General features: G+C 60.6%; 1 long non-coding RNA gene across 1 annotated transcript; it reads right to left on the bottom strand.

The window, feature by feature from the left end:
* LOC115506253 lies at positions 1-3,296 on the bottom strand. The gene is made up of 3 exons (XR_003966289.2): positions 2,998-3,296; positions 2,170-2,611; positions 1-973 (listed from the first exon to the last, which is right to left on the bottom strand). It is a non-coding gene; the product is annotated as an uncharacterized LOC115506253 (long non-coding RNA).
* Positions 3,297-7,175: the final 3,879 nt, after the last annotated feature.

Raw genomic sequence — 7,175 nt, 5'->3', positions numbered from 1 at the left:
TTCCTGGGTCAGCTTCCTCTCCCCTACCCCACCCCCAACCCCAGCACAGACTGCTTTTTCTTTCCCTGTCCTAGTTCGCCCCACCTCTGATTGGGCAGACGCTGTCCTGAGGAGGGCCCAGTGGGTAGAGGGAGGCGGGTGCAGCCCTGGCGAAATGGCCCCCCACATGGGCACTCCCTGTGAGCTGGTGCCTTCTCACCCTGCAAAGGGCCCGGGTCCCCACTGCAGCTGTGCCTGGCCCCGGCATCCAGCACCCCACCACAGGCCTGCCGGCTCCAGGGTCCCCACGCTGGCCGGGTTGGTCCAGAAGGCCCTGCTGTGACCCCTGAAGGAATGACCGGTGAAGCGGTGGGAGAGTCCACACAGCACAGAGGCCCAGATGCTCCAGGACGGAGTGGCGTCCACGCAAGTGACCCAGCCCTCCCGCAGTCAGGCACATTTAGTTTTCCAGCCTTGGTTCCCGAAGTCCCTGGCTGAGCCCAGAGAGAAGGAAGGCCGGCACTGGTGAGTCCTTTGGAGGCCTCTGGTCACCGCTGCTGACGGAAGCTTGGTCGGTGCCCTAGGAAGGTGGCATCCCCCAGCTGGGTAGGGGAGTAGGAAGGCCAGCAGGCAGGAGCAGCGGGTGTTGTGCCTCTCCCAGGGTGTCCGTGAACCTTTCCTACGTGCTCTTGGGGGAGTTTTCTCCCGGCCGGGACTGCTGAGGCTTGGGCTATGGGTTATGGGCCCTTTGAGTTTGGGGGGGGGGGGCGCACATTTGCTGCTGGATGTCTCCCGTCCGGTCCAGGGTCTGGACCCAAGTGCGAGCGTGGTTAGGCAGGTCCCGGTTGGGTCCCTGGCCCAGGAAGGCGGCGTCCCGAACTGGGAAGGAATGGTGTCCGCTGCCCTCACCAGTGCAGAAGAGGTATCCATAGGGCCACTCTCGGGACCTGAGCTAACAGGAACCTGGCTTGGGGTGCTGAGTCTGCAGAGGCGGCTGTGGGGTGCAGAGAGCGCGTAAGAGGTGCCATTTTCCGGCATTCTGCCATCTCATTGGAAGAGGGAAGCACCCAGCCCCCGCCCCCGGGTGTGTCGGGCGGCCACGGCTGTCTGTCTGCGGGTGCTGTTCCGAGGCTGCTGGCGGGTGCTGTTGGCCTCCTTGGGCCCCAGCATCAGCCTCTCAGTGGCCCCGTGCTCCCACCTGGAGCTGCCCACCCTGCCCCGGGGCCTGGGGACTCCTACTGCTCAGGTCCCTGCTTAGGGGTCCTGTGGGAAAGTGTGCAGGCCCTGCACCCCCCTCCTGCCACCTTGTCTCATGTAGGGGCAGAACCCGGCCCGGGAGCCAGCCACGGAGGTCTTGGGCTGGGCCCTGCAGGCCTCTACCACTCTGGGGCTCTAGCTGGGTCGGAGGCAAGGCCACGTGTGGCAGTGGGGCCTCAGCGCGTGAGGAGAGCAGCCCAAGGGACCGGCAACTGCTGTGTGGCTCTGTACCCCTGCCTTATCTCTGGGGGCCCAGCTCCGCATCTCCCAGTGGAGCCTCACACACCCCTCTCAGGCTGGCTCCCACTTGTCTCGGAGTCCAAAGCGCTACTGTGATTTCAGAGCATCTGCTCCAACCACAGGCTCCCACCTCAGTGCCTTTGCACATCTGTTCCTAGTCCCGGAACAGGAAGTCTGCTCCAGGCCTCCTTGGCCTGCACCCTTGCTTCTCTGCTCAAGTGCCCATATCGGGGCGCTCTCTCCCCTCCTGCCGGGGTGGTCCCTGCCGCTCCCCCCTGACATCCAGTACTGCCTGGGAAGTGCTAGGTGCTCGGTGAATACCCAGACGAGTACATTTGAATGGAAACACAGCTTGAAAGCTGGTGTTGTGGGTAGAAAGTCACACCTAGAATTTAGAAGTGTGATGTTTGCAGAAATAGCACTGCGGGGGTGGGGGTGTGGGGGGGTTGGCAGGAGGGAGCGCTGCAGGAAGGGGTGTTGGGGGCACAGTCCGCGGCTGCTTCACACACAAGACTGCAGGCTTCCTGGAGGCACAAGCCAAGACCCTCCTCAAATGGCCTTGTGGCCAGCTGGGTGGAGCCTCCGTGACTGTGCCTGCGGAACGCTGCACGTCCGCAGACTCAGAAGAGCTCTCGGATGGCGCGTGGGAATCAGTCGCGGGATTTGTCACAGAGCACCGAGAAGACCCCTTACCTAGATGATGGCTGTCCCAGGACAAGTTAAGGATCTTCAGAGTGAAAACTTTCTTTTTTGTCTTTTAATTTCTCCAAGTTAAGGACACAGGGCAGTGGCCGATGGAGAAGCTGGGGTCCGAGAGGCCCACGGGGGCTGGGGACCTGGAGGCTGATATTTGTTGACGGTTGATGGAGACACAGAGGGCAGGGGCCTCCCTTACAGCAATGCCTGGGGAGCTCCCCACCCGAGCGTACCTGGAAAGACACTACTGCCTATTTGGCTTTAAAAGGTCCTGGCCTGGTCTCAACTAGGCAGTGATCAGCCAGACCCCGCGTCCCACCGAGTTCTGGGCCCTCCAGTGGTGTTGCGTAGCCCCTGGTGGGGGCCTCCTGCACAAGGGGGGTGGCCTTGGGAGGCTCCCTCTGTCACCAGCCTTAGGGCCGTATCCCAGTCCCCGGTGCTAGACGGGAGCCAGGGTCACAGGGGGTCATCAGCATGGGTCAGAACACTGGCCCAGAGGACTGCCCGCCCCCCACACTGCCCCCCTTCTAGCCAGCTTCCCCCTCCCTCCGCCCGCCTGTTCTCCCAGCCCCAGGGGAGCCCTGCAGAACCCGGGAGCCTTCCTCCCCTCCCCACCTCCAGGAAGGCCCTGCCCAGAGGGACCACCTCCAGCACCGCCCCCTCCCTCAGCCCCCACCCCCACCCTTTCCCTTGCCTCTCCCTCCCCCCCCCCCCCCCCCGGGGCCCCTTCCCTTTCCCTGACCCCTCCCTGTTTCCCTGCCGAAGGCTGTGGTCGGTCTGGTCCAGCTGGGTCTCCATTTTCCTGGACACTGTGAATTCACTCACATGGTCTGGGGACAAGCCAGCTTCATCCTTTCCCTGCTGTCCCTGCCCTGGGCCCCGGTCAGGACCCTTCAGGCTGGCCCAGCGGATCTCCCCAACTTGAGTGTTTGTGGTATGGGAAACAAAGTCAAAAGAAAAAAGTAAGTTCCCTTACTGCCTACAGCCCAGCGACAAGTCCTTGAAACAGGCAGAGTGGCATTCCTATAGGAGCTGGCTGCCTCCATGAGGACACTTTGCTCAGGGCAAAAGACAATCTTATCCCGACCCCCCAGGGTCCTGTAAGTCTACTTTAACATATAAAAACTCCTGGGGCGCCTGGGTGGCGCAGTCGGTTAAGCATCCGACTTCAGCCAGGTCACGATCTCGCGGTCCGTGAGTTCGAGCCCCGCTTCAGGCTCTGGGCTGACGGCTCAGAGCCTGGAGCCTGTTTCCGATTCTGTGTCTCCCTCTCTCTCTGCCCCTCCCCCGTTCATGCTCTGTCTCTCTCTGTCCCAAAAATGAATAAACGTTGAAAAAAAAAAATTTAAAAAAAAACTCCTTTGGAAACTTCCTTTATCTCTACCCCCCAAGATATATGCTGGCGATCATCCTCCCCGCTTATGGCCCCTCATATACCTCTGAAGGACACTTACTCTGTCCCTAACCCCGGCCCAACCTGAGGGTATATAATCAGTCACCGGTCACAACCCCAGTGCAGCTCTTCCTGCCTACGGGTCCCGTCCCCGTGCTTTATTTATTTTTTTTTAATTTTTTTAAAGTTTTAATTTATTTTTGAGACAGAGACAGAGCATGAGCAGGGAAGGGACAGAGACAGAGGGAGAGACATAGAATCTGAAGCAGGCTCCAGGCTCCGAGCTGTCTGCACAGAGCCCGACGCGGGGCTCGAACTCACAGACCGTGAGATCATGACCTGAGCCGAAGCCGGACGCTCAACGGACTGAGCCACCCAGGCGCCCCCCCCCCCCGCCGTGCTTTAATAAAATCATCTTTTTACACCGAAGACGTCTCAAGAGTTCTTTCTTGGCCGTCAGCCCTGGAACTCCCCCGCCCCCAACAGAAGCCCATCGCCTCCCCTCTCACAGGAAATCTGCTTTGAGGTAGGCAAGGCGCCCTGGGGGGCTGGGAAGAGCCCTCCCGGGGGAGACCGGCTGCGTCCGCGGTCCCTGCAGCTCTGCCTGGTGGGTGCCAGGGGCCCACTTAGGTGGGAGAGTGTGTGTGGCTCTGAGTTTGTCCAGCTCCAGCTGGCAGGCCGGGACTGACCCGCTGCTACCCCAGCTGAGGGGCAGGAACCAGCCATCCGTGGTCCCTGGGAGCCCAGGCAGCTGGGGGCTGGACGTGCCTCTCACACAGAGCCTCACTCCAGACTTTGACTTCAACATGACCCTACAAACAGCCAGCGGGGTGGCCCATCAGAGGAGGCTTCCTTGGGCAGCTATGGCCTGCCTTTGGCGCCCTTCGGTGCCCTGTCTTCCCCCCGAGCTGGCTCCAGAGCTCCATCCGCCTTGTGCCCCTGGGCAGCAGCCACGCTTAGCCGGCAAGGGCAGCAGCCACGCTTAGCCGGCAAGGGCAGCGGCTGCGGGCCCCGGGAAGCCTCTCTTACCTTTTGCAGACTAGCCTATTTGTCAAGTTTCTGCGAGGAAACGCAGAAAACTCACCCCGCGGCGTACCAAATGGAAAAGGAGGTGAGCTGGGCTGTCCCCCGGCCCAGGGGGTAAGGATAGAGTCCGCCCCGCCAAGAGAGGGCGGGTTCCCGGAAGCCCAAAGGTCCCGCCTCGGCCCCTCTCCTCACACCCTGCCACCAACCGCCCCTCCACCCCTCAGGCCAACTCCCTGTGCCAGAAGGGAAGAGAAGGGAAGGGGAGGGGAGGGAAGGGAAGGGAGAGGCGGGGGAGGGGGAAGTGGGGAGGGGAGGGTGAGGAGGGCTGTCAATCTGGGTACTTCGGAAGCAGACCCCAGGGAAGAGTGAGAGGTTCTGGAGAGGGGTCTTCAGGGGCTCTAGGAAGGATACAGGAGGAGGAAGCAGGGAGGAGGGGGGCAAAACCTTCTGGCCCGGTGCGGGGAGGGCAGGAGGGAGGCCTGGGAGAGGGGCGCCGCTCTGGAGGGCAGCTGGGGAGCGCCCTGTGGAGGAGCAGGTGGGTGTGGGGCAGGGTCCCCGAGGATCTTTGAGCCGTTCACACAGCTCATGACTTTGGGTCCTTGAGTTCCCCGACACCCCCGGAGCCAGGCGTCAGTCTGGGCCAGGGGTGGGATTCAGGCCGTGGTGGAGGCCGGCCGCAGTCCTGCCCCTTCCGGGGGGGGGGGGGGCACGAGCCTCCCCCACCCCTCCAGGAGGCTGGTGCCTTAGTGAGTACACCTTTCCACATTTGTGACCCAAATCCTATACATATATCTGCAATATATATATAAATCCTCCTATCCTTCCTGTGTCTGGGCACTCGGTATTTTCTATTCTACCCAGTTCTGTCTCGCTCCACTCTATTTTTGTATTTAAAAACATCTAATCAAAAGCCCCTATTACTGATGTCACATCAGCCTGGAAGGCACCACCAAAGCCCCTAGTTCACGACACTTATCTTTCAGAAGGCTTATGAGGCCCTTCTTAGAAGAAATCGAGTTGCCTAAGTAACTAATTTCCGTTCGTGAAAGAAACGGAATGTTCAGTGCAGATGAACTTGACCTGAGCTGTGGAAGCGGCGCCTGGCCCCGCTGTGAAGTGCGGGTGGCCTCCTGGAGTCCCACAGGCGCCCCCCACACCTGGGGACCCTCCGAGGGGTCCCCTGTGCCCTCGAGCAGAGCAGGCGGCGAGCGGGCTGCAGGAAAGGAGCCCCGCGGGCGCGACCCGCTCCTCGGGCCTCCCAGGCTCCGTGTCAGCAGCGCCTCCCCTCATACAGGAGCTCGGAGCCCGGGGGAGCGCTGACTCGGGTCCGCGGGTCCACCCGGAGATGGGCAGACGGGGGTCAACTCGCGGTCTGGGGCAGGAGGAGGGGGGCGGCGGGAGCCTCTGGGGCGGGGGGGGAGGGAAGAGAAGCTGAGGGGTGGGGTGAGGCAAGGATGGGCAGACACAGCCGGGGAGGAAGAGGAGCCCAGGCCTGGGGGCGCCCGGACCACGTGCGCGGGTGGCGAGCCTGCACTGAGTGCGCGCGCGCGCGCGTGCACGAGCGGATGAGCCGCAGTACCGGAACGTGCCTGTAGGGGGAGCCAGGTAAGAAGACTTAGCCCACCTGTAGACTCTTCCTCTGCCCTCCGAGGAAGGGGGTGCACCCCCTACCGGGTGCAGCAAAGGACAGGGTTCCCCACCTCCCCTCTCTTACACCATTCGCTTGAGAAAACTTGTCCTTGTGAATTCTTTCGCTGCCCCTTGGAGATGCATTTCAGTCTCTCCAAGAGGGGACTTGAGGATGGGCTGTGAGAGCCGATGGTGGGTGCCGTCCCCCAGGCCTACTCCTTCGTCTGGAGACTCCGAACCAGGGGGCTGCCCCTGCGTGGTGGGTGAAAGGTGAGGTTGCCAGGGCCCTTGCCATCCCTCCCATGCACCCCCACTCCGGTTCAGTGCTGATTCAATAATGTAATTTGATGAAGTTTTGGGGTGATGGTGGAGTGGTCTGTAGCCGACGACCAAGAAAGAATTCTTGAGGACGTCTTGGTGCAAAAAAAAGTGATTTTATTAAAGCACGGGGGCAGGACCTGTGGGTAGGAAGAGCTGCACTGGGGTTGTGACAAGTAACTCATTATACACCCTCAGGTTGGGAGGGGATCAGGGATAGAGTCTCTAAGGTATTTTCGAAGCAAGGTTTCCAGGACCTTGAGGGGCTAATCGTTGCTACGGAAACACCATTTATTACTGTTTCATAAACCTCACTCGTGAGGTTTCAGATGCATATCCAGGGCCATAAGCTTGGAGTATGATTGCCAGCATATATCCTGGGGCAGTTGAGACAAAGGAAGTTTCCCAAGGAATTTTTATATGTTAAAGTAGACTTACAGGATGGGGGATTGGAGGGGGTGGGAGGGGGTCAGGACAATGTTAAGCCAAGGTTCCCTTTTGTCCCCAGCAAAGTGTCATCATCGAGGCAGCTGAGCTCCCAGAGGAGGTCACCCTGCCTGTTTCAAGGACTTGTCAATGGGCCGTAGGCAGTAAGGGAACTTAGTTTTTATTTGCCTTAGTTTCCCACATCGCCATG

Source organism: Lynx canadensis, chromosome F2 (genome assembly GCF_007474595.2).
Source record: "Lynx canadensis isolate LIC74 chromosome F2, mLynCan4.pri.v2, whole genome shotgun sequence".
Classification (NCBI taxonomy): Eukaryota; Metazoa; Chordata; class Mammalia; order Carnivora; family Felidae; genus Lynx; species Lynx canadensis.
The sequence above is the reverse complement of the archived record's forward strand: the minus strand, read 5'-3'. Positions and strand labels throughout refer to the sequence as shown.